This window comes from Capricornis sumatraensis, chromosome 11, assembly GCF_032405125.1.
Source record: "Capricornis sumatraensis isolate serow.1 chromosome 11, serow.2, whole genome shotgun sequence".
NCBI classification, from domain to species: domain Eukaryota; kingdom Metazoa; phylum Chordata; class Mammalia; order Artiodactyla; family Bovidae; genus Capricornis; species Capricornis sumatraensis.
In genome coordinates, this window is record NC_091079.1 from 43,539,938 (window position 1) to 43,567,478 (window position 27,541).

The 27,541-nt window shown below is 44.5% G+C and overlaps 1 protein-coding gene across 1 annotated transcript in view; it reads left to right on the forward strand.

The window, feature by feature from the left end:
• Positions 1-27,541, forward strand: part of FAM110B (family with sequence similarity 110 member B) — a 111,623-nt gene that overhangs the window by 26,357 nt on the left and 57,725 nt on the right. Inside the window, exon 2 of the mRNA XM_068983921.1 lies at positions 16,604-16,692. The gene's annotated coding sequence lies outside the window, so the exon portion shown is untranslated. The remainder of the gene's footprint in view (positions 1-16,603; positions 16,693-27,541) is intronic.

Here is a 27,541-nt window from a genome sequence, read left to right on the forward strand (position 1 = left end):
AATGAGGACATTTTAAGAAAAGTTGTAATAACACATCAGAAAGATGTTCCTTCTCTCTCCTTCCTCACCTGGCCTGTCCCAGGGCAGGGTTTGGGGCAGAAGGTCTTTTCTTCATCTCTATGGGACCCTGGCTCTCAACCAGAGTGTCTCCATAGGCTCAAGTACTGATTCTCATCAGTTGGACCATCCAGCCCACTGATGGAAGAGCAAGGCCTATAAGGTTTCCTGTGTATCTCAGCCAGACAAGCCAGGATCCACTCTTTCACGTGGATGAGCTGTGCCCAATGTAGACAAAATAAAATGAACTAAGAACCACCCACTTCCCCTCCACCCGTCACTCTCAGGATAAGGGAACACCAGGTACCATCTTCTTAAAGCCAGGTTACAAACTTGCATCACATATTCAAATTATTCTTGTTCTTAAACAACAGTGAAAGCAAATTTGAAGATTATGCTTGCCCCTTTGGAGGAAGATGATTAAAACTTCCAAAGCTTCTTTAATCTATATAGGTGCAAAATACCATCATGATATCAGGTGGGCCGTTACTATCGCTGCCCTGTAGACTCCTATAGTGCTTTCGCACTAATCTGTCAGGAACTTTATGCCATTTATTCCTATGGCAGAACATTTCTGCAATATTCATTTAAAAGCCTTCTCTATAATTTAGTACAAGAAAGCCAATTGTGTAGGCTTGACTCAGACTTTGTGTTAAAAAACATTCATCATATGCACTTCCACATAAGAGGAATTTAAACTCTCCTCTTCATTAGGAGACCTGCCTGCAGTAGAATTAAAATAGCTTCGCCCTGAATGGGAACACTGACTTGGCAAAGATCAGGAGCAGTCATTCAAGAGGAATGTAATCAGAATACTTGAAATTTAAATTAGCTTGTAATCTGACTTTGAAAATAAAGTGAAAGAGAAGCTCAAGAAAGTTTCCTTTAAGGGGAATTAATGTCCTTCAAATCACTTCCAGTTTCAAAGCTAATAACATACATATGATAAAGGTAATATGCAGTGAAGCTTATCTTTTCCAGGTGCTTGTTCTACCCGATACACTGATACTGGGCTTGCGAAAGGTGCCCTACATAGACAGAACCCACATCTAAAGAAGTGACTTTCAAGCATCACCAGAAATTTACAGACTCTTCAGTTCTGTTTGGAGGGACAATATTTTCCTTTATTGTGTCCATAAAGTATACACTGTTAACCCAAGCAAGAACCTTAAATAAGTGACATAGATTTTCGATTTTACTTAGAAACTATTCAGATGGTCATATTTTCAAAGGATTCTTTCTCTTCAAATAAGTTCTTCCTCATTCTTGAAGAACATAGTATTTTTTTCTGCTCAAATTACTGAGTGGTAAACTTTCCAGGGAAATGCACACATGCTCAGTTGCTTCAGTCATGTCCAACTCTTCGAGACCATAGCCCACCAGTCTCCTCTGTCCATAGGATTCTCCAGGCAAGAATACTGAAGTGAGTTGCCATTTCCTCCTCCAAGGGATCTTCCCCGACCCAGGGATTGAACCCGCATCTCCTGCATTGCAGGTGGATTCTTTACCACTGAGCCACTGGGGAAGCGTTTCCAGGAGAATAACACTTGTTAAATGAAAAAGCTTCCCTAATTATTATCCCTGCCTTGAACACAATTACATAATGAAAAATTGATTCTTTGCTATAAAAGGAAATTTAGAAAGGGATCCCAATGTATGAAAATAGAAATAAGAGGAATCTAGGGAATCTAGATTCAGAAAACCAGTCACCATTTATGAAGAACTTCACAGTCAAAAAGAAACTGGGGGATGATTATTTTCGGTAAGGAAAAAAAAAAAAGTCTTGACTTTTGACATTACAGGTGATTACATGCTTAACAGTATAGGTAGAACAGAGCTCAGTTTGCTTCAAGGCAAATTTCTGTTAAGTAAATCCCATTTGCACTTTAATTTCTATTGTAGAACTTTAAAAATTGGTCCCCAGATATAACAAAGTTGCCTTTAAAATCTACGCATATAAATGGAAATATCTCTCTAACAAAACCTTGGAACCATTGTCTGTTAATGATACTGAGCTGTGATTTGCAAGACTTTTTAAACTGTGAGGGTGAAAATAGAGTCAGTTCAGGCACATACTGAAAGGTGACTGCTTTGCTTCCAAAGTGAAAGTAGTAGTCACTCAGTCATGTCCGACTCTGTGACCCCAAGGACCAGAGCCTGCCAGGCTCCTCTGTCCCTGGAATTCTCCAGACAAGAATACTAGAGTGGGTTGCCACGCCCTTCTCCAGGGAATCTTCCCAACCCAGGGATTGGACCCAGGTCTTCTGCATTGCAGGCAGATTCTTGACCTTTTGAGCTATCTGGGAGGCCCCTGCTTTGCTCTACCTTATTTTAAACTTAATTCTCACTGGAGGAGTAGCAAATCATTCTTCCCAAACTGCCAGAGTTCCAATCAATCTTCAGTAATGCTAATGTTTCTGCCTTTATAGCCAAAGAAATTCTTTTCTTTTTTCTCCATCACTGAACCTTCATGGCTTCTTTCCAGGCATTTGAACCTGGAGATATCTTTTAAATGCATAAGGGTGCCTTTAGGTAAAAGGAGAGAATTATCCAGATGACTTAGGAAAGAGCTATCTGAGTCGTAGTGAGCAGTGAGTCCTTGCTCCAGTGTCAGCTGAGTCTCTAATGCTTAATAAGCATCAACAGATTGACAGTCCAGGCTGAACCTTTGGTTCCCACTCTATTGGTTTGACTTCTGGCTCAGAACAATTAGCACATCAGAATCCTGGTCGCTGAAATTGCTACTTGCTAGCTGGTTAGCAAAGCTGAGCTGTATCCTATAAACTGCCGGGAGAACAGAGACACTGACCCTGGGGAGGCAGCAGGCACCTCAGAGCCTGAGATGTTAGAGGAGCCACTCCTTAAAAACTTGTTTCCTGTCATTTGTTATTTTTCTTCAGTAGGAGTGGGGAAAATATCAAGTTTTAATTGAAAATTTATGTTCAAAGACTTCCCTGGTGGTCCTGTGGTTGAGACTCTGTGCTTCCACTTCAGGGGGCCTGGGTTCGATCCCTGGTCAGGGAACTAAGATCCCACATGCTGCGTGGTGCAGCCAAAATAATAATAATAATAATAATAAAGTGATATTTAAATTTAATAAAATTGCAAGAAGAATAAGTTATGTTCAACATTAGTAAGAGCACTGCTGCTGCTGCTGCTGCTAAGTCGCTTCAGTCATGTCTGACTCTGTGTGACCCCATAGATGGCCTCCCACCAGGCTCCTCTGTCCCAGGGATTCTCCAGGCAAGAACACTGGAGTGGGTTGCCATTTCCTTCTCCAGTGCATGAAAGTGAAGTCGCTCAGTCGTGTCCGACTCTTAGCGACCTCATGGACTGCAGCCCACCAGGCTCCTCCATCCATGGGATTTTCCAGGAAAGAGTACTGGAGTGGGGTGCCATTGCCTTCTCCGATTAAGAGCACAGTGGAAGCATTTTAAAGTTCAGGCAAGTTGGCCATGCAAAGATAAAAACTACTCTCACTCTCACATTTGCCCCTAGACTTTTTCTCCATATGTAGTCACAGAAAATTGTGCATATATACACAGAAATAATTTTAACAAAAGTAGGATAATATATATCGATTCAACTCTCACTTACTATTCAGCTATATTTCCACTTAATAAATATTCCTCTTAAGTATAACTGAAATAGCCGCATTCTATTCCATTCATTTTATTTATACACTATCATTTATGTAATGGCTCTTGTTGAATGATCTTTTCTTTTTGCTCTATAATAAAGGATACTGTGATAAATTCCTTACTTGCATTTTATTTGCACATATCCTGAATGGTTTGTAATTTAGCACTTGATCCCAACTATTTCCTTAGGATGAGTTTCCCAAAGTGAGTGGCCAGGGGTAAATGTATACACATTTGTAAAATTTTCAAGAAGTTTTTTCAGATTATCCCAGAAAAAAAAGTCATGCCTATATAAGGTTCATAATTTTTAGATGTTATTAATAAACTCTTAACAGTATAGTGTTTCCCATCTGTGTTGTACTCAGGGTATATGATTATTTATTTTTATTATCTAGTCCTTTTTCTTAAGAGGGTCAGCTTTTCTAATTACATTAATACCATTTGGCCTGGATGTTTTAATTTTGCCATCAGCCAAGTGGAGAGAACTTAAATAATGTTTGTAATATGCTGAGCACTCTCTACATGCTTTCTGTGTATATTAACTCATTTTATTACACAGCATCATCATACTTATGGTACAGATGAGAAAATTCAAGCCTGAGGGCCTTAAGTAACTTATCTAAGGTTGCCAGCTGGAAGGTGGCTGTTGTTTAGTCGATAAGTTGTGTCCTACTCTCTTCACCTCATGTATTGTATGTAGCCCTCCAGGCTCCTCTGTCCGTGGGGTTTTCCAGGTAAGAATACTGGAGTGAGTTGCCATTTCCTTCTCCAGGGAATCTTCCCAACCCAGGGATTGAAGCCATGTCTCCTATGTTGGCAGATAGGTTCTTTGGCACTGAGCCACCTGGGAAGCCTGGAAGATGGCTAAATTGGGATAAAAAATAATGAGACAAAAGGTGAGAAGCATATGATAGTATTATTCTAGCAATGTCATTCTCCCAAGGAGTATCCTTCAGGATGTAACCTCTGAGGTTCTGCTGTGGCCCTTTTCAAGACAGCTGCTCTTTGACCTCTGTCTTATTGTTATTCAGTCGCTCAGTCATATCTAACTCTTTGCAACTCCATGCACTGCAGCGCACCAGGCTTCCTGTCCTTCATTATCTCCCAGAGTTTATTCAAATTCATTCTTTGGTCTCTACTGGCTTTAAAAGTTTCATAAAGACCTCAGATGAATTTCATACGAAATTATGTTCTGTAGTTACACACTTGTTTGGATAAAAGCCTAATCTTTCAAAGTTAGTCATGTTAAAATATAATTATGAACGTTCATGCCATGCATACTTGAAGTTCTTCCATGAAGCTCTTGCCTAAAATAGTAACATGCCTTACTGATGCAAGATTATATGTCTTGATTTTGGACAATACACATAGAATTGCATTCCCGAACTGGTACTGATACTTTATAGAACTGTTTACAACTGTAGAAAACTGCTTTTGACTGAAATGTGTAGGCATTCCACTTCAAGAGACAGAGCTGAAATTTAGGACATTAATCCACTTATTGTAATTGAAGGTTTTATAGGAATTATGCCATGGTCAGTAGAGGGAGTCTAATCCTGGGTCCTTTTGGGAGGATGGAGATTACCAATGAGGAAAACACATTCAAATCCTAAAAATGCCTGGTGGAGTTCAGGAAACTTGGTATGATCTGAGAATGGAAGGGAAGCTTTTAAGCTCAGGTCAACTTCTGCCAGCTAATTCATAGCTCTTATCAGATAACAATGTCTAGGAATTATTATTATATCTAATTATTGTTTGTTGTTATGTGGTCACTAAGTCATGTCTGACTCTTTTGTGATCCCATGGACTGTAGCCCGCCAGGCTCCTCTGTCTATGGGATTCTCCAGGCAAGGATACTGGAGTGGGTTGCCATTTCCTTCCCTTCTAAGGATTAGATTATAATAATTAGTATATATCAGATTTTAATAATATTTAATTATATATCCATGGATTATAATAATTCATTTTGTGTGTGTGTAGGAGCAACCATGTTGGTGCTGTTGTTTAGTTTCTAAGGCATGTCCTACTCTCTGTGACCCCATGGATTGCAGCATGCCAGGCCTCCCTGTCCTTCACTATCTCCAGAGTTTGCTCAAACTCATGTCCACTGAGTCAGTGATGCCATCCAACCATCTCATTCTCTGTCGTCCCCTTCTCCTCTTGCCCTCAGTCTTTCCCAGCATCAAGGTCTTTTTCCAGTGGGTCAGCTCTTTGCACCAAGTGACCAAAGTATTGGAGGTTCAGCTTCAAGTGTCAGTCCTTCCAAAGAATATTCAGGGTTGATTTCCTTTAGGTAACTGGTTTGATTTCCTTGCTGTCCACAGGACTCTTAAGAGTCTTCTCTGGCACCACAGTTTGAAAGCCTCAGTTCTTTGGTGCTAAGCCTTCTTGATGTTCCAACTCTCACATCCATACATGACTACTTGAAAAACCATAGCTTTGACATGGTTTTAGTGAAAAGAAAAACAAAATGGAATCACCAGGCTGTCGGCACTTGGGCCTTCCACACCCTGGCCCCAGGTGCTAGAGGCCAGAAGGAGCGAATGAGACACAGCAGATGTGAATTATGTGTGTGTAAGTTTTTTGGGGGGCTTCCGTGGTGACTCAGATGGTAAAGAATCTGCCTGCAATGTGGGAGACCTGGATTCAATGCCTCGGTTTGGAAGTTCCCCTGGAGAAGGGAATGGCAGCCTACTCCAGTATTCTTGCCTGGGGAATCCCATGGACTGAGGAGCCTGGTGGGTTACAGTCCACAGGATCACAAAGAATTGGACACAACTGAGTGACTAACATATCTTTCTGAGGATTAGTCCTACACTTAAGGGCTTCTTAGGTAGCGCTAGTGGTCAAGAACCGCCTGGCGATGTAGGAAACACAAGGGACACAGGTTCGATCTCTGGGTTGAGAAGGTCCCTTGGAAGAGAGCATGGCAACCCACTCCAGTATTCTTGCCTGGAGAATTCCATGGACAGAGGAGCCTGGCGGGCTACAGTCCATGAGGTCGCAAAGTGTCGGACCTGACTGAAACACACACAAACACCTCCACCTAAAAGCTTTTTTATTCTTCTTCCACCACGTGATCCCTTATTCTGAGGCCTGAGAAGCAGGCACACTCTCAGGGAAATGGGCACCCTTGGGCTGATCCAGTGAAAAACGGACCTGTGATAAAGCCATTTCAAAGTCCAGAGTACTGCCCTCTGTAGTCCACTGAGCGGGCTGGAGTGACAAACGGTCCGAGAGGTTGGGACCATGTAAATCTGTACTAGGGGGATATGGCAGGCAAGTGGCCCAAGGAAATGGGGAGGTGGTCCCTGGGAGACCACCCATGATCTTGGCACTGTGGTCAGTCATCGGTGACTCATGCTGTCCACCATGCCAGGCCAGTGGGTCCTAGGAAGTCCCTCCCCGAGCAGCTATGAGCTGCCCTAGATCGTCAGCGTAGAGACGATGCAGTGTGTTTCAGCTCTTTGTACGGGGGGTGCCCAGGGCTTCTGCACCTTAATGTGGTGACAGCTACCGCCCAGGCAAAGCAAGCCTCGTGTCAGTATCTCCAGAACTGGCCTCCTTGCAGGTTCCCGAGTCCTCTGTCTCCTTTCTCCTTGCTCCCTGCCATTTCATCTCATTTCACCAGTCCTAGGAAATGAGGATCATTGGAAGAAAATGATCTAGGTTCCCCCAGAAGAGTGATAAGAAGAATGATCAGCAGGGCTTCCCTGGTTGTCCACTGGTGAAGAATCTGCCAGCCACTGCAGGGGACCCAGGTTTGATTCGTGGTCTGGAAAGATCCCACATGCCACAGAGCAACACGCACCGTGCACCACAGCTGCTAAAGCCCAAGGGCCCTGGTGCCTGCGCGCCGCGACCAGAGAAGCCACCACAGTGAGAAGCCTGTGCACCACGGCTAGAGAGCAGACCCTGCTCGCCGGCTCTAGAGAAAAGCTCTCATGCAGCAGCGATGACCCAGCACAGCCAAAAATTAAAGAAAGAATGATCGGCAATTAACTGTTACCCAGTTTCGAACTAATATATGGGCTCTCAGTATTGAAAGATAAGACCTAAGAAGGGATTATTGCTTCTTTCTCTTACAAAGTGTGTTTAATGTCTTACACCAAACAGGCATGAGACAAATTAATCAAACAGCTTTTTAAAAGTGCCCCTTTTTGAGCCAGCAGTCTGTTCCGTGAAGAGGAAGGCAGAGCTGTTGGCATTCCCAGATGAATGCCTGCGAGTGGTACCAGGCTGGATGCTGGCAGCCTCCAGGGATCTGTGCCTTAGGCCAAATCACTGAAGCCAATTCCTCTTGGAGTTTTAGCTCCCGATAATGGTGATGGCGCTTTGATAATCCATGCAGGCGCTGCTGCGAAGTAGCACCTGGGACAGTCATTTAAAGAAATTTGTGTCTATCATATTTTCTCACGGTTGGTGTCTATGTCTGCATTTCCTCAGTTTTTCACTCTTTGATGTATAGACCAGGATTCTCTGTGCTTTGCTCTGACATTTATCGGCCATGATATTCCTTCCCTTGGATTGTATCTCATACAGTTTGTGGTACCCAAAGAGGGAAGGATGAAGGATGCCCCATAGTAGTTTTTTTTCCCCCACAGCTACTAATTAATCTCTGGGAGGATTTGGTTCCTCACAGCAAATCATAATGCCAGGTGGCACTAGTGGTAAAGAACCCGCCTAACAACGCAGAAGACGTAAGAAAAGCAGGTTGGATCATTGGATTGGGAAGATCCCCTGGAGAAAGAAATGGCAACCCACTCCAGTATTCTTACCTGGGAAATCCCATGGACAGAGGAGACTGGTGGGCCACAGTCCAAGGGGTCACAAATGAGTCAGACATGACTGAGCACACACATACTACTGCTACACTTAACAAGCATTATGCATGTGCTGAAGGCAGGTTGAGCATGTCAGTGTTTTGTAAAGGTTTTCAAAGAAAAAACAAAACACAGCAAAGTTACAGAAATGAGAAGTTTGCATGTTATCATTGGATTGGAACTTGGATTGGTAGAACATATACCGATTTGGGGGAATTACAAAAAAGAAGTTTTAAGAGATTTGATTAATATGATTGAAGGACTGTTAATTTTGAGGAACATATTGGAAGATAAAAGGATAAAAGTTGCATTTGACTAGCTGTCCTCTCCACTGTGAGCCCTTTTCACATAAATGTGTCATTTTAAATTTAATCAGTCTCATTACAAACCTTCTCAATTTATATCCCATTGAAAATACTTTTTCAGATGTATGTGGTTAGTCATTCAGTCATATCCAACTTTGTGACTGTATGGACTGTAGCCCACGAGCCTCCTCTGTCCGTAGGATTCTCCAAGCAAGAATGCTGGAGTGGATTGCCATTCCTGTCTCCTAAGGGATCTTCCCCACCCAGGGATTGAACCCAGGTCTTCTGCATTGCAGGCAGATTCCTTACCATCTCAGCCACCAGTGAAGCCCTTTTCAGATTTATAATAGCATTTAATCTATATTACAAATCACTCACAAAATGAAATTATAATCCCTTATTTCCCGACAGTTCCTTTTGAGATTGGTTCATATAGAGTCAGCTGAGGTTAGTGAATAGTACATATCCAAAAAGAAGGAGGGGAAGTAATGTTTGTTAGTACAGTGAATACTAGTAATGTTTCTGTGTGCTATCAAGTCTGCTCTTGGCTTGTCACCATTGATTACTTCCTTTTTTAAATGTATTTTTAATTGAAAGATAATTGCTTTACAGTATTGCTTTGGTTTCTGCCATGCATCAACATGAATTATACATAGGTATATATATGTCCCCTCTCTTGAACCTCCCTCCCACCTCCTACCCTTTCCCACCCCTCTAGGTTGTTACCGAGCCTTGGTTTGAGTTCCCCAAGGCAAACAGCAAATTTCCGCTGGCTGGCTGTTTTGCACACGGCAGTGTATTTGCTTCCATGCTACTCTCTCCGGTCGTCCCACCCTCTCCTCCCTCTCCCCACCCATCTCGGTAGTCTGTTCTCTATGTCTGTGTCTCCGTTACTGCCCTGCAAATTGTTTCATCAGTACCCTCTTTCTAGATTCTGTTCCCGTTGATTATTTCTAAATGGTGTTTCTGACAAAGCTGTGCCCTGGAGAAGTTTAGATGCTTCTTTTTAGAGTAGTCTGGTACCAGGAAAGGAGGGAGATACTGTGGTGTTGTGAAAAGATAGCTGCTATGAATAACAGCTTAATTTATAACTTGCTCTGTGCCAGGGTCCATGCTGAGCACTGAGTACTCACAGCTCCCGGCAATGATGCTGCAAGATACTTCCCGCTATTGCCTCTGAGACTCAGAGACATCCAGTCACCTGCCCCATGTCACACAGCAGGGAATAGCGGATCCCAATAGCCTGGTTGTTGGAAACCATGCTTTTCTCCTATGCCTCTCACAAGATTCAGTTTCTGAAGCTATTTTTATCAAGAAATTGTGCTGTGGGCAGATTTCCTTAATTTTTTAGTTTACAGTGACTTCTGGTGCCCCTTTTCCATCTCTTGTGCTTCTGAATTATTATTCATCACGGTAGTCAAAGTGATGATTTTTGACGCCTTGATTAGTACATTCTCAGGATGGGTGGGAATTAGCATGGTTATTTCAAGCTATATTGAGAGACTAGTTAGCACTTTAGGACAAATAAGTGGCAAATTGCTTATCAAGGTAAATAAAAACTCCAATTTTATACCACTACCACTAATATCATCCTACCACTGAATTTATTATTTATTGCTCTGTGCTAAAATCGGTGTTTTGTTTTTTTTTTTAATTTATTTCACTGAAGTATGGCTCAGATGGTCAAGAATCTGCCTGCAGTGCAGGAGACCAGGGTTCAATCCCTGGGTCAGGAAGATCCCCTGGAGAAGGGAATGGCTATCCACTCCAGCATTCTTGCCTGGAGAATCCCATGGACAGAGGATGGGATGCAGTCCATGGGGCCACAGAGAGTCATACATGACTGAGCAACTTAACACACTTACAGTTGATTTGCAATGCTGTGTTAATTTCTGCTGCTGCAGCTGCTGCTAAGTCGCTTCAGTCGTGTCCGACTCTGGGCAACCCCATAGACGGCAGCCCACCAGGCTCTCCCGTCCCTGGGATTCTTCAGGCAAGAACACTGGAATGGGTTGCCATTTCCTTCTCCAATGCATAAAAGTGAAAAGTAAAAGTGAAGTCACTCAGTTGTGTCCGACTCTTAGCAACCTTACTGTATGGCAGAGAGATTCAGTTATACGTAAATATACACTTAATTTTTCATATCCTTTGGAATCTGTAAAGTTTTTTTTTAATTTATTTTATTGAGGTATAGTTGATTTACAGTGTCATGTTAATTTCAACTATACCAAAGTGGTTGTTATACATAAATATACATCTTCTTTTTCATATTCTTTGGAATATGTTTTTTAAAAATGTATTTTGTTGAAGTATAGTTGATTTACAGTGTCATGTTAATTTCTACTGTACAGCAAAGTAATTCAGTTATACCTCTCTCTATATACACATTCTTTTTCATATTCTCTGGAATCTGTTAAGTTGAAGGAAGCTGGTCACACCATACATTGATTTAACCACTCTTTGTTTCTCTAGATTGGAAGAAAAACAAGAATGCACTTTAAAAACCACTTCTGGTTTATAAGGTGACCCATCAATCCTCACAGTGACAGGAATCAAGATGATTTTGTCTGCGGGGTTTCATTTATTAAAATTTAATTTGCTCCTGCGCTTGGCTCTGGTCGCTCTGTGCTAGCAAACTAGCTATAATTAGATTAGCAGCCTGCTAAACGCTGGTGACAGCTGAGCCTCAGAGAGCATGTGCCGGATTCCGCCCCAGCCGCTCCTCATTGGTTGCCAGCCGAGCTGCTCGCCGGTTTGATAGGTTTCCACAGAACTCTTTATGCTGCATTGGAGACACGGATACAGAAATACTCCGCTGCGTCCTGGCCACGGCCGAGGTGCTTAGCTGGTAACGTTACAGAAGGAATCGGGCACCCAGGAGAAGGCGGTCGTCTTTGTTGGGAGAGCAGGGCAGTCACTGGCTGCCGAAAGGGCTCAGGGAAAAAGTTTCAGCTCATGGTAATTACTTTGCATCTTTATCTCGCCTGCAAAACACGGCCATGCATGAAATGAAGCGTGCTCATCATGTCATCTGCTTAATTTGATCTTGCTTTTGTTAAGATCACGCACCCCTCCAGCGTTCCATCTCAAATAAGCTCTCCCGGAGGAGGCTGAACTGGTAAACAACCAGCTTCTTCGGGGCGGGAACCTTGTGTTTACCTGGATGCTAGAGTGCAAGTGCTAGGGACCGAATCTTACTGGTTTCTTTGCTGTTTGGGGGAGCCCGACGCTGCATCCATTTAGGTGTCTCTGGAGGTGCGTTTTGGTACCCGGGCGACTTTGTTTGCACGGGTCCGGACTCTCCTGAATAATGAACCCTGGAGGAGAGTTGGGAGAATCACACTTTAATTAGGACAGAGCGGTGGCCCTCCTGGTGTCAGCGCAGGGTCTCAGCAGAAGTAACCTCTATTGTTTCTTCAAAGATCTGTGCAGCCTTCATTTTGGATGGGTTCTCTTTGTTTCCCCTTCTGTAGTTTTCAAGAAGCCTCTTTCTTGTAGAGGATGTTTGCATATCCCATTCTTCCAGAGACACTGCAAGGTGTGTATTCGCCCTGTGCCAGACAGAATTTTTGGCTCAGGCTTTGTTTAACAGGGATGCTGTTATGGGGAGTTGACATCACAGAAGGTGGGGTTCTTGCCACTTTGACTGATGTTTAACAACATTTAAAAATTTCTCTCTGTGGTTGCCTGGATGATTTTGTAAATCAAACAGGAAATAATCTTGAATTCTCTAATAAAGATGTTGCATTGGGAAGAAGAAAATATTTAAACAGCCAAGGCTGAGCTTAAAGAAATGCAAGCAAATGCAATCGAAGTGTTTGCTTTTCAGCGTATCTAGAGTAGAGCTTCTCTGCGGAGTTCTGTTTTATTGGGAAAGAGCCCCCTTGCCACCGTTTAGCCCCCAGACTTAAAAATTGATGTCCTCACCGTATCAGACGGTGGAGACCACAGAAACTTGTGTATTGAGTCACCAGTCACACGGCTGGCTGACTGCCACCATGCGTCTGGGATCGGTGGAGAACCCTGCTGGTATCTGAAAGCCGTCAGGAATTATCTCCCTACTCCTGAAAAGCCAGACGTTGCCATTTAAGAATCTGGTTAAACTAATTGCTTTGAATTGAAGCTATAATCTGGCTCAAGGCGTTCAGTGTGTTCTTTGGTGGAGGACAACTTCAGAATACTAACTGCGGTTTTCTCCCCACCCATGCCTCCCAGCACGTGCAAATTCCCTCCCTAATCCTTTCCTGGGGCATACTCTTTTCTCCCAAATAATAGTTTGTAAAAAAAGAACAAGGAATATTCTGAAAGTTTGTCATTTATGGTGATAGGGTGTTGTCTGTAATAAGTTGGATGCGGTTCCTTGTCATCCGGCATCTCAGTTTTGAGATACTGTGTCTGGTGAGATGGTCAGTGGAGGAGTCCCCCTGCAGCCAGCTCTGACTTCCTCTTCGGACGCCCCGATAATGCAAACCACACCCCTGGTCACATCTCACCAGGATGTGTAGAGGGGGCAGAGGGCACGGTCCAGTTCCTGGCTTTGCTCTTCCTCACCTGCCCAGAACCCTCCTGCCTCTTCATTTTTGCCTGACCTGCTGCCTGTGCAGATATGGAAAGTAACCTACCCACAGATGGGCTTGGACCCACACTTGGGGAGGAATTAATTGATGTGATCCCACCCTTGTCTCTCCCCTTTCCTTCTTTGAATCTCATAAAATGCTTCCTAAATTACCTTGGCCTTAGAGCATTCTAAGAAGTTGATTGTCTTAAAAGTAAATTATTGTTGTCAAAGGTACTCCGTGTGAACCTCCCTGTGAGCATCTCGTTAGGCTGTGCGTCATGGGAAGCCGAAGGAAGTGGTTCTGGCTGATGCTGACTCTCAGGTTTGGATCCTGAGACTTTCTGTGTCTAGAAGGAACTTATTAAAGATGTAAACATTAATATAATCGTGTGTGAGTATTGTGTAGTGATTTACTATGATATCCCAGAAGATCTTTTAACATACACAAAAGGGGCATTTTTCTATTCTGATAGCACCAAATAGTTATTTATGTTGTTGCAAAGTAACAAAATCTGCACTTTTATCTTCAGATGAATCACATCTTAAGTTTTTTTAACTACAAGAAGGGAAATCTATGTTTTTCTGAGATGAAGTAAAAATTAGTGTCTGAGGCACTTGAACATTTTCTTCTTATAATTCTATAGCTTTTTATTGATGAATGACATTTCTGACCTATCAAAAATAGGTCTGTGAGCATGAACTTGAGTATAAAACATATAATAGTTTAAAAGTAAAACATTATCCAAGTGATGCTTTCTAACCTTTTCTTTTAGAGTTTTATAATCACAGTAGGAAAAATGATAATCAGATTAAAACTGAAAAGTCCTTCCATGTAGATTTGATGTTCCACAAAGAAACTGAGGTGAACAGGGTCTCAAAGTTCTAGTGGAAAGAAAGGAGAAGTGGTCAGTGGATGCCAGGAAGTGAAGAGCTGAAGAGTTCTACCTGCAGGTGGCTTTCTGGCTGGTTCCCTGGATATCTGTGGTATCAAAAGCACTGAGGAAGGGACTTCCCTGGTGGTCCTAGGGTTGAGACTCTACCTTGCAATGCACAGGACTTGGATTCAGTCCCTGGTCAGGGGACTCAGATGCCACATGCCACAGAGGCACCAAGACGCGAAACAGCTAAATTAAATGAATAAATAATTTAAAAAAAGAAAAAAAGCAGTGAAGGAAGTCTGTCATTGGCAATCGATAAATATTGCAGGGTTGACACTGCAAAACCTGCCTGGGCTGTGAAAATGTTTTTGGAGACATTAGGCCTCTTCTAGGGGCTTCCCAGGTGGCGCTAATGGTAAAGAACCTGCTATAGATGCAGGAGACAGAAGAGATGCGGGTTTGATCCCTGGGTCAAGAAGGAGAGCATGGCAACCCACTCCAGCATTGTTGCCTACGAAATCCCATGGACAGAGGAGCCTGGGAGGCTGCGGTCCATAGGGTCACAAGAGTCGGACACAACTGAAGCAACTTAGCACGCATGCGTGCACTCAGTATCACTTGTCATCTTATTTGTGGCCTGTAATAAATGTCATAAATAGAAACTATCATGTCTTTTCTTCCTATTTTTGCTTCTCAGAATGCACACTAGATTGTTGCATGAAAGTATTTTTATTTCGATAGATTTATATCATGTGGGATTCAAAAATAATTTTTAATATATCCAGTAATTTAAAAATGCATCATTGGGAGTTCTGTGGTGGTCCAGTGGTTAAGACTTTGCCTTACAATGGAGGGGGTGTGGGTTCGATCCCTGGTCAGTTAGCTAAGATACTACATGCCTTGTGGCCAAAAAACCAAAACATAAAAAACAGAAGCAATATTGTAACAAACTCAATAAAGACTTTAAAAATAGTCCACATGAAAAAATCTTTTAGAAAATAAATAAGAAATAAAAATGCATCTTAAAGGAAAATCAAAATACCTTCCTAACTGTTGTGCTCTTAGTAATTCAGGGATTGCTTTTGGAACTGCCTGCATTGCCAGGAACTATCATCTGCTATTGGATGCCTCAGAGAAGGCAGTGGCACCCCACTCCAGTACTCTTGCCTGGCAAATCCCATGGCCGGAGGAGCCTGGTAGGCTGCAGTCCATAGGGTCATGAAGAGTCGGACATGACTGAGCAGCTTGACTTTCACTTTTCACTTTCATACATTGGAGAAGGAAATGGCAACCCACTCCAGTGTTCTTGCCTGGAGAATCCCACGTCCGGGGGAGCCTGGTTAGCTGCCGTCTATGGGGTTGCACAGAGTCGGACATGACCGAAGCGACTTAGCAGCAGCAGCAGCAGCAGTGGATGCCTGTTGGCTCTTTTATTTGTTTAATTAGCTCTTTTATTTACTTCAGTCATTTATTTTGTTTGTGGTCATTAAAGAGAAGCCCGTAAAATCTGGGCTTGGAATATAACACTTCTGTTTGACCTTACTATGATTAAGGCCTTCTGCTCTCTTTTTACATTTGATGGAAAATGGAGAAGGCAATGGCACCCCACTCTAGGACTCTTGCCTGGAAAATCCCATGGATGGAGGAGCCTGGAAGGCTGCAGTCCATGGGGTCACTGAGGGTCAGACACGACTGAGCGACTTCACTTTCACTTTTCACTTTCATGCATTGGAGAAGGAAATGGCAACCCACTCCAGTGTTCTTGCCTGGAGAATCCCAGGGACAGGGGAACCTGGTGGGCTGCCATCTATGGGGTCGCACAGAGTTGGACACGACTGAAGCGACTTAGCAGCAGCAACAGCAGACAGATTTTCGGGGCTTTCCTGGTGGCTCAGTGGTAAAGAATCCACTTGCCAGTGCAGATGTGTGTTTGATCTCTGGTCTGGGAAGATCCCCTGAAGAAGAAAATGGCAACCCACTCTATATTCTTGCCTGGAGAATCCCATGGACAGAGGAGACTGGCAGGCTACAGTCCACGGGGTTGCAAAGAGCTGGACACGACTTAGGGACTAAACAACAACCACCACCACCTTTATACCTGCTGTCTGTGGTTAAACATGTCCTTGAAAAAGTTGTCAAAGCAAGAACACTGAGCTTGTAGATGAAGTGGTTATATAAGAACTAACACAGTTTGGTTTACTCCCTGTTATTGTTTTCTTTCAAGTTTATTGACCAAGTTTTAAAAGAATTATCATTTTCTGTTACTGTATACAGTTAATAGCCTGCCTATTTTTGTCAAATAGAAAAGCAATAGCCATCTCTTTTTTGCCTCTATTTTTAGCTATTTTGTGCAGTGAAGAGTACTTGAAGGGAGCAAGGATTCCCTGCGATTCCTGCCTGCAACTGGGCAAACACTTACTCCCCTCTCAGGTAAGTCAACTGCTTTGTTTTGATCCATTCTGAGCAGAAGATATTGATTCTCTCTATCGCCCTAAGACAGAGAGACAGAGGTTTCAGATACTTTGCTATCTGGCAAAAAAAAAAAAAAAGGCATCCCGCTATTGAGGTCCTGCAGGACCAAAAATATTAATAACAGTAATGATGACTTTCTTTCCCAAGGGTTTCCATGTTGTTGTTGATATGTCTGCTGGCAGTTACAGTCTTTTAAGGGCTATGTCATATTAATAGTTACTAGCATGAATTTGAAGATGAAATGAATGAACAGTGAGAAGCACTATGTGCTTGGGGAATAAGGTGCTGCTTTCTGGCTAGCCTAATGCTGTGGGGCTAGCAGCAAGCACCCCGGGGTTTGGGACACAGAGATCTCTGTGGGACAGCCTCCCACGGGAGGTCACGTCAAGAGGGCAGAGCCTCGATGCCAGCCAGGGGACAAGCCAAGAGGGTGGGCAGGTATTGGAGGATGGAATGTTTGTGTCCATCCTGGGAAAGACTGAAGGCAAAAGGAGAAGAGGGCAGCAGAGGATGAGATGATTGGATGGTGTCACTGACTCAATGGACATGAGTTTGAGAAAGCTCCAGGAGATGGTGAAGGACAGGGAAGCCTGGCGTGCTGCAGTCCATTGGGTTGCAGAATCAGACATGACTGAGCAACTGAAGAATAACACAACAACATAAAGGACATCGCTGGGTGCTTTGTCCCACGTCCACACCACTACCAGATTCCTTCCTGATGGTGAGCATGGAAGCTTCCTATAATCAGACACATCTTCTCATGACGGAGCTGAGGAAGTGGCTGAGCAGAGATCAGTGTCTAGGGGCTTCCTCCGCTTTGACAGAGGGACTGAGATCCCACTGTCACCAAATGAAGTTGGGAATATTTAGGAAAGAGAGGCAGCTCTCTGGTTAACACAGGTCTGCAGGGACCTGACAAGTGGTGAAAAGCAACCCTTATGAAATCACTAAGTTTGAGCCTTGGTGTCCATGTCCCTGAGTGACCACGTGTTTTGGTTTCATTGCCAGCCTTCCTCCAGCCTCTTTTCCAGCATTCATATGTAACACGCCTTTTTACCTGGACAGCATACCACGCATTTTATAGTTGTTTATTATTGCATCATGCAGAACTTTATTGGGTAGATGGTGTTGGCCTCCAGCAGTCTCAGCATCTAACTCAGGCTGACAGATAAGAATCAGCTCCTGCCTAGTGGAATTCTACAATGTGTGGAGAGATTCAAGAAAAAGCCAACAACACATATCAGTGATCTACCCTGAAATCCATCAATGTTATCACCATGTCACCTTATCCCAGATGTGAGAAGCTCTGACCTGAAAGCCTTGAGCTCCTTTTGGCTGGAGGAAACTTGGCGTCTCCTGTTCCCAGCCCCTAGGTCGTAGAAAGGCACCTGCTCACAGGTGGGTTTTATGGAGGTTGTCTCCAATAGAGCCTGTCTTCCCAACTACACTTGTTCCAGGAACCCACCCCTCTTGAGTTGCCCTCAAGTGCAGAGTTTTCTGGAATATGAGACTTTAAAGTGCTAAAAGCAGGACAAGTCCCCAGCAACAAGGGGCATCTTTATCCCTCTTATGATTCCCTGCACCACCCCCAACCCCCCACCCAACAGCTGGCTCCTGACAGTAAGGGAATTGGCTGCCCAGGTGACGCCAGTGGTAAAGAACCTGCCTGCCAGTGCAGGAGACAGAAGAGATGTAGATTTGATCCCTGGGTCGGGAAGATCCCCTGGAGGAGGAAATGGCTGTACCCTCTAGTATTCTTGCCTGGAGAATCCCATGGACAGAGGAGCCTGGAGGGCTGCAGTCCATAGAGCTGCAAAGAGTCAGACACAACTGAACACACATGCACGGTAACCAGGAAAGTACCAGGCGTGGGAGGTGGAGTAGACACAGGCGTAACCTCAGCGCCTCTGCTTACTGGCCCTGCCAGTGGCTTTCACCTCAAGCCTCAGTTACCCACATCCCAAGTAAGAATACAAACACACTTCTAAGGATTTGGGGGAGGTCACATGGCAGCCACGGGAAGTGTCATGGCAACTTAGGCCTGGAAGAGTAGGGCCACTCTTCCTCCCTCCTGGATAGGCTGCCTGGAGGAGATAGTGAGTTACCTTCACAGCGGCATCGTCTTCAGCTTTGTCAATATTACTATTTGGCGAGATCTTGCATCAGGGAGATGAGAAAAGAGTCAACCCTGTCAGTCATTAACACAGTGTTGCCAGGTTGTAAGCTCTAGCTCTGGGTCCCTGTGTCTAATTCTCAAATAATGCCAAGTCACTGTGTGCTGCTGCTGCTGCTGCTGCTAAGTCGCTTCAGTCATGTCCGACTCTGTGCGACCCCATGGACGGCAGCCCACCAGGCTCCCCCGTCCCTGGGATTCTCCAGGCAAGAACACTGGAGTGGGTTGCCATTGCCTTCTCCCATTGTGTGCTGCTGCTGGTAAGTCACTTCAGTTGTGTCCGACTCTGTGTGACCACATAGATGGCAGCCCGCTAGTTACTTTAAATTGATTTTGTATCAGTTTTCTCTTAGGTAAGCTAGAAACAGACAAAAAATACTCTAGAGATTGCTATGAAAAGCATAGATTCTGTCTTATTGTCCAAATATTTTCAGTTGTTTTAGGCTATTTTCACATGTAAAGTTTATTAAAACTTTGTTCTTTTATGAGTTTACAAATGCCAAGTAAGTCGCCTTATGAAGAATGTGTATTACTATTGTCATTAACGTTTCTCACCACTCCTCGATGCATTCATTTAGGATTATTACGTTTTTAAAGTACAAGATGGGTCCTTTATTGTTTTCTTGAAAGTGGTCCCTTCTTTAAGGAAACTAAAAAAGAAAAGGCAGGCGTTAAATGACCTTATCATGTTCTTTGGGTCAAACTGTTGAGTGTTTTCAGTCTAGAAGCTCAGTGCTCCTATGAAATGTGTATGTGAGTCACCTTTCTGGGGACACACAGCCACCAACCTTTGTGCATTATTCATGTGATTGAATTTCAGGAAGTAGGTTATAACGTTCCCTTTGGTTGTAGTTGCTTGTTATCTTAATCAAACTTAAGCAATTGATAAAGTCAGTTTTCTCCCAGAAAGTCGCCTTTTTCAAAACCTCTCAGGATGGAGTTTTGTCCCTTTAGAGCATGAGTGCTGGGGACTTGAGATTGCTGGCAGCAGAAACAACCTTGCACATTTGTTTGTGTGTCAAATGGCCCTGACCAGGCGTACCTGCTAGCTTTCCACATCACTTCTTCTCCATCTCGGTGTCTCACGAAGCTGGTCATCTGCAGAAAGGAATCTAGTTCTTGTCCATGACTCATCTTCCTTTCATGCCAGCATCTCTGACTTCTGCCTTTTCCCACATCAGCTCTCAGCCAGGCCAGTGACTCCAAGCTCAGGTTCCACCAGGCCTGTGGGGTGGCTCCTTGAACCTGGCAAGGCTGACCTTGAGCAGGTCTCCTGGGGCCAGGGAGAGCCAGCCACCAACGAGAACCTGACCCAGCTTGCTGCCTTTTAGAAAAGAAGAGGGAGATGGGGAGAACCTCTGGAAATAGCAGCTGGGATTTCAGTTGTTTTATTTCTCTCATAAAAATTGAAGACTTTTGGAAGAATAGAAATAGGGATATTCCCCTCTCTAAAATAAACCTCCACGACTCAGTGGTTAAGATGTGACCTTCCAATGCAGCAGGTGCAAGTTCCATCCCTGGTCAGGGAGCTAAGATCCCCCATGCCTTGTGGCAAAAAAAAAAAACATAAAACAGGAGCAATATGGTAACAAATTCAATAACGACTTTAAAAATGATCCACATTAAAAAAACTCTTTAAACTTATATAAATAAATAAAGTTCTCCAGTACACAGATTCTATTTGTGAGGATTTAGGACACATTTCAGGGAAGGCAATGGCACCCCACTCCAGTACTCTTGCCTGGAAAATCCCATGGACGGAGGAGCCTGGTGGGCTGCAGTCCATAGGGTCATGAAGAGTCAGACACGACTGAGCGACTTCACTTTCACTTTTCACTTTCATGCATTGGAGAAGGAAATGGCAACCCACTCCAATGTTCTTGCCTGGAGAATCCCAGGGACGGGGGAGCCTGGTGGGCTGCCGTCTGTGGGGTCGCACAGAGTCGGACACGACTGAAGTGACTTAGCAGCAGCAGCACACATTTATTATGAAGTTCAAGAAGCCACTACTGATTGCAATTTAAATTATTAAATTACCAATTAAGTGATTTGGCATACTTAAAATGCTCTTTTCTTAAATGAAAGACATATTCTGTAGGTTGCTGTGTGCAGAGTTTGTTGCTCATTATTAATGGCTGTTACACTGTAAGTCAATTCATTGTCAATGTAGTTTCTTTTCTGCAAAGAGCAGCAGAAAAGTTAAGGCTTTTGTCTATGGAAGGCCTACTCTGGGCCGGGGGTCACAGCTCCCTCTGCAGTCTTCACATGCCCTGTAGATTAGTCTTTGTGGTGTAGACAAGGGCACAAGAATCATGCAGAGGGTGACCATGTGACCAGACACACGCTGAGTATAACCCAGGTCCACCTTGACTCTTCTGTCAGACCCCAGACCTGAATATCATTGCTTAGTGATAGAATCATAAATGGGATGGGAAGATCGGTTGAGGGAAATTGGGCTATGGGGAAAGGGGTGGGAAAGTTTCCAGAGGACACAGCTGTCTGGTGGAATATTATGAGACCCTAGAAGCCAGGGGCTTCCTTGGAGGCTCACTGGTAAAGAATTTGCCTGTAGTACAGAAAAAGCAGGTTTGATCCCTGGCTTGAGAAGATCCCCTGGAGTAGGAAATGGCAACCCGCTTTAGTATTCTTGCCTGAAAAATTCCATGGACAAAGGAGCCTGGCATGGGCTGCATTCCGTGGGGTTACAAAAGGGTCGGAGATTACTGAATGACTGAGCATGCATGCTGGAAACCAGGACAAGTCCTCAATGAATAACAGAAGGAAAGAGACCAAAAAGTCAAGTGATAAAGAGGCTGTCAGAGCAGGTGCACACCTTCAGGAAAACCAGACCCTCCTGTCTGGTCTGTTCTCCAGCCTGCTGGGTATCTGCTGCCTCACTGTGATTGAGAAAGCATTTGTGTGTTGTGAATACTGACGTTCAAGACCGCATGACACTGCTCAGCACCGTGTGATCCTTGAGCACTGGAGTGTCCTCTCCACGCTGGTCTCTCTTCAGTAGCCCAATGCTGTGGTCTCAGTGGGGGTGTGTTCCTCCCCAGATTCCTATGCTAAAGTCTGGGTGGCTCCTGTGATGGTGTTAGGAGCTGGGGCCTCCGGGCGGTGCTGGAGTCCTAAGGGTGGGGCCCTCCTGAATGGGATTAGTGCCCTCTACAGAGAATGCTCCAAGGAGAAGCCCCACCACTTCTGCCATGTGGGGACACAGTGGGGAGCTTCAGCCCAGAAGAGATCCCCACCAGAACACAGCCATGCTGGCCCCATGATCCTGGGTGTCCAGCCTCTACAACTATGGGAAATAAACATTTGTTGTTCATAAGCCACACAGTCTATGGCATTTGATATATATATATATATATCTCAAATGATGGCCTAGAGGTGTGGGGGAGGGGGAGGGGAGGGAAGCTTAACAGGGAGGAGATATATATGTATAATTATGTCTGAATCTCATTGTTGTACAGCAGAAAACAACGCAACACTGTAAAGTAATTTTCCTCCAGTTAAAAACTAAACTTAAAAGATGTGGTTGAATATTCATTTCTGTTATTTTGTTAGGTACTGTGTTCACAGATACAACAGAAAACCTGAAAATCCTCCTAATCTGAGTTTCTTCTTTGGGGACTTCCTCCTGTTTGGCAGAGGAGGTGAAATTCTTTCTCCCACCTGGTCTTTCTAGGGTGTTTGGACAGACTTAACTCTTGTAGGTTCATCCGAGCCTAAGATGTTGATCTCTTGCTTTTACTTGAGTCTCATGGGCCTGATGCTCTGGAAGACAGACTTAGAGCTGGGCTCAGCAACATCCTTGGTCAAAGAGAAGCAGCTTTGACTAGGACAGTCAGTGGAAGGACCCTCCTCTGGACCAACGGAACTCGTGGTTCTTTGCCGCATGTGCCCACAGAGGCATCAAACCTTGCACACTCTCCCTGTGCCCCGAGCACTGCTATTGTCATCTCTTTGTCACCAAACAGCTCCATTCCTAACTTCACCATTTGCTTGTCAATTTGCTTTAGTCTTTGCTCTCAGACCAGTCCACTTAGTAAGCAGAAAATTCTGAAGCCCCGTTTTCCTCTTGTTACTGCCTGCTCCAAAAATCCTGTTTCTTTCTGGTTGTTGTTTTTTAGTCGCTAAGTTATATCTGACTCTTTTGCTACCCCATGGACCCTAACCTCCCGGCTCCCCTGTCCATGGGATTTTCCAGGCAATAATACAGGAGTGGGTTGCCATTTCCTCCTCCAGGGGATCTTTCCAACCCAGGGATCAAACCCAAATCGCCTGCATTGGCAAGTGGATTCTTTACAGCTGAGTCACCAGGGAAGCCCTTCTTTCTGGTTACCCTTCTGGTTACCTCTGACATTACCTATAAATGTCAGAGTGAAAGTGAAAATCCCTCAGTTGTGTCCAGTTCTTTGCAACCTAATGGACTATAGCCTGTCAGGCTCCTCTGTCCATGGAATTCTCCAGGCAAGAATACTGGAGTGGGTAGCCTATCCCTTCTCCAGGGGATCTTCCCAACCCAGAAATCGAACTGGGGTCTCCTGCGTTGCAGGCAGATTCTTTACCAGCTGAGCTACCAGGAAGCTTGGTAGTTAAAGCCACTTCTCAACTGGGCTACCCACCTTCATCTAAAGTCAATGTCCATCTCTCTCCTCCTGTTCCCCACACATTTTGCTCATCAGAGTTTGTGAGCTTTCCCTTTCCTGGAATTCCTTATCAATTCCTGTCTCCCAGAGTCTGGGAATTCCTTTGAGGCCCATTGTAAAACTTACTTTTTCCATAAAAAAAAAAAGAGGCTTTTGAGCAAAATCCAAGAATTTTTGCCAGTCATTCATTCAAATTTCTTCACAAATATATACCAGGTACATTTATCAGTAGTCTTGAAATTATTTTTTGCTTGAAGTATTTATATGATTCTCAAGTTCCATGGCAAATTGATATAAAATTTGTCCCTTAATGCAAAGACTTCCCAAGCTCTAAGTAAGAAAGTGAAAAACAAGTAAATCAGAAAGAGAAAAACAAATATCATATATTAACGCATATATATGGAATCTATAAAGATAATGGTGATGGAACAATTTGCAGGGCAGCAATGGAGACACAGACATAGAGAAGAGGCTTGTGGACACAGTGGGCAGGGAAGGAGAGGCCGGAACAAATTGAGAGAGTGGCATGGAAACATAGACATTGCTGCTGCTGCTAAGTCGCTTCAGTTGTGTCCGACTCTGTGCAACCCCATAGACGGCAGCCCACCAGGCTCCCGCATCCCTGGGATTCTCTAGGCAAGAATACTGGAGTGGGTTGCCATTTCCTTCTCCAATGCATGAAAGTGAAAAGTGAAAGTGAAGTCGCTCAGTCGTGTCCGACTCTTAGCCACCCCATGGACTGCAGCCTACCAGGCTCCTCCATCCATGGGATTTTCCAGGCAAGAGTACTGGAGTGGGGTGCCACTGCCTTCTCCAACATAGACATTACCATATGTAAAATAGATAGCCAGTGGGAAGTCGCCCTGTGACTCAGGGAGCACAAACCAGTGCCTGTGACAACCTGGAGGGGTGAGATGGATGGGAGGTGGAAGGGAGATTCAAGAGTGAGGGGACATAGGTATATCTATAGCTGATTCATGTTGATATATGGCAGAGAACAACACAAAATTGTAAAGCAGTTATCCTTCAATTAAAAGTAGATAAATAACACTGCCCAGGCTCTCAGTTGTTTGCTGTTTATTAAGAGCAGTGCTATACAAGCCACCCCTGGTGTCCACATGGCACACCAGGAGGACGTGGGCTGGGGCTGAAATCTGAGAAGAGACTGCAGGTTGTTTTTGCTGCATTCATGGAGTTCTGTGTCCTGATGAACTTCCTGGAGAGGGAAGAAGCTATTTATCAACCCAGGAAGCCCTCCACGAAAATAACAATTTTATTCACCAACACAGAATGGAAAGCAATTGTCAGTTCTTAAATGTCCATAATAGACTGACATCTAAATAGACACGTGGAAACACAATCAAGAGGAAGATTACAGCATCTCCTCCGAGAGGTAAAACAGACCCACTGATAGCAAGAAGCTCAAGTAGAAACTAGATCAAGATCCCACTTGAGGGGCCTGGATCAGTGTTCCTCTCCTGTATGGAGGCCCTTCTTATCCCTAAATCTGCGTCTATTCATAACTTTTATTCCAAGTACTCACGGTGCCTCAATCTGTGAGTGCTGGCAGGTCCTTTTCTCATTCTTGGAGGACGTGTTGTTATTGTTGCTTTGTTGTTAAGTCTCTTCTGACGCTTTGCCACCCCTGTAGGCCACCAGACTCCTGTGTCCATGGGATTTCCCAGGTGAGAATACTGGAGTGGGTTGTCATTTCTTCCTCCAGGGATCTTCCCAACCCAGGGATCAAACCCATGTCTCTTGCATTGGCAGGCGGATTCTTGTACCACTGAGCTACCAGGGATGCCCACCTGAGGACATAAGAGCGCTTATTGATCTGGTTTGTGTTACAGGAAGTTGCCTCTACCAGTTTCTCATAGATTATAAGAGGTGTGAGGGTGGGAATTCTGTGTTAACTCAGTGTGTCTTTAGAACCCAGCACAGCCTCTAACATGATAGAGGCCTGAGAACAGTTTGTGAGGATTAACATAACTGAGGATGTTCTGCGCGTGTAAAGGGTGGTTATGGGTTTCTCGTCTGCTGCTGTACGAATGTGACGTGTCTGCAGATATAGGCCGTGGCCACGTGGGGGTTAACAGGGCCAGCGGCCCAGGACCCGTGTCTGTTATGTAATGTGCTGCATTCTGCTTTTGTGCAACTGTTTATTCCTTGCTGCATTCCTTGAGCGCTGCTGGTTTGCACACGTGGTGTTGGTGTCCATCAGTTGTGTACAGGGCTCACTTCACCATGGGACATGCCGCCCATCTAAGGTGGCCTCCAGGAGTGAGAGTGGAGTCAGGTGCCTCATTCGGGGCCTTGGAGAACAGCTCTTTTCTTCTAAACATCATTCAGTCACTAAGCATTTGAGTAAGAGATACTCAATATGATTGAGAAAAACTATATAAACCCGTGACCTTAAGTCTCCCATTAAGAAGCAGGAATTGAAGAAGACACTTTATGCCAGATCTGCAGCATTTTAGGGTTTCTCATTGTACTATATTAATGACACTTGACATTATGTGCGTTTGCAGTGTGTCTTATTAATCTTAAGTATGACTATGTTTCAGAGCACTTTTTGATAATTAGACATTTGCATCCAATCGATCTCTTATTTTTAGTGCTATTGAAACCCACTTTTGAAGTGCTATGTGAAGTGTTCTTAAATTTTAAACTAATAAGTAGTGACTTTATTGGCACTTAGCCATGTCTGTGAATAGGACGGCCATGTGATTCTGAGGGTATGTCTAGAGAGTGCAATTTCTGTTTTCTGCTTGTGCCTTATTGCCGTGATATATACAAACGGCCTCCTTCAGATTCCAGTCTCCTCCCAGGTCGGTAAGGTGATGACCTTACCGAGGACCAAAGAGAGTGATGTTCTCGAATGCGTTTCGGAGCCGGAGCACTTCGCAGTGAAGACACGGGCGTGCTAGTGGACGGCAAGTTACAGAGCGTAAGGAAGTACATGACGTGGCACAAGTAGGAGACTGTGGAGCTGGGGCTGCGCCTGGCATTTACCCAGCACTTCCCAGGGGCCAGGCGTGGTGCTGAGTCCCTCGTATGCATCACCTCCGGAGGTTCTCACAGAAGGAAGCTGTTGAACAAGCGGGTAGATTCCAACCCTGCTTTGGCTGCAGATCCACGCTTCTCTCTCGATTGTGCTCAGTTGTGTGCAACTCTTTGCGACCCCAGGGACTGTAGCCCACCAGGCCTCTCTGTCCATGGGATTCTCCAGGCAAGAATACTGGAGTGGGTTGCCATTTCCTTCTCCAGGGGATCTTCCCAACCCAGTGAGCAAACCCAGGTCTCCTGTATTGGCAGGGGAATTCTTTACCACTGTGCCACCTGAGAAGCCCCATCCTTACTGACTTGCCAAAGTGTGTTGCATGTGATGGTTTTGCTGTGCTCAGTCTTTCTCAGACTTTGGAGGTAAATGTGTTTTTCCTTCTTAGGAACCATATTCTTTCAGCAGATTAGATTGACTGAAGGCTTCTCTGACCACAGGATCCCCTTTAGGCGAGTTTATCAGGTGGTGACCCTGAAGAGACAGTGCTGTCCCTCAGCTCTGTCCTCACTGTGGGGCCAGAATGCCTCTCCTGTCCCCCACCAGGGACACAGGTCATGGGCGCTGTTCCCAGCCCTCTGACTGCAGGCTCCTGATCAGCAGTAGCCATTTGCTTTCTTCATACAGACTTACGCATTTTACTAAGCACTTTCACTTCATCCGCTTGGCGATGGGGGAACTGTTATCCTAGCACTGCGAATGAGGAGGCAGATGCCTGAGAGACGGTGACACTTGAGAGTAGCCTGTCTCACGCAGAAAGAGCCAGGATACAAGCCCTTCTGTCTCCTGCTCCATCCTGGCTCCAAGACCAGACCTCAGAGCTCTGCTGGGACCAGCACCTCCTGGTCCGTCGTAGAATCAATGACTCACCTTCGTCAGTGGTTTTTGAACTCTGTTTCTTCAGGTACTGGGGATTTGAGG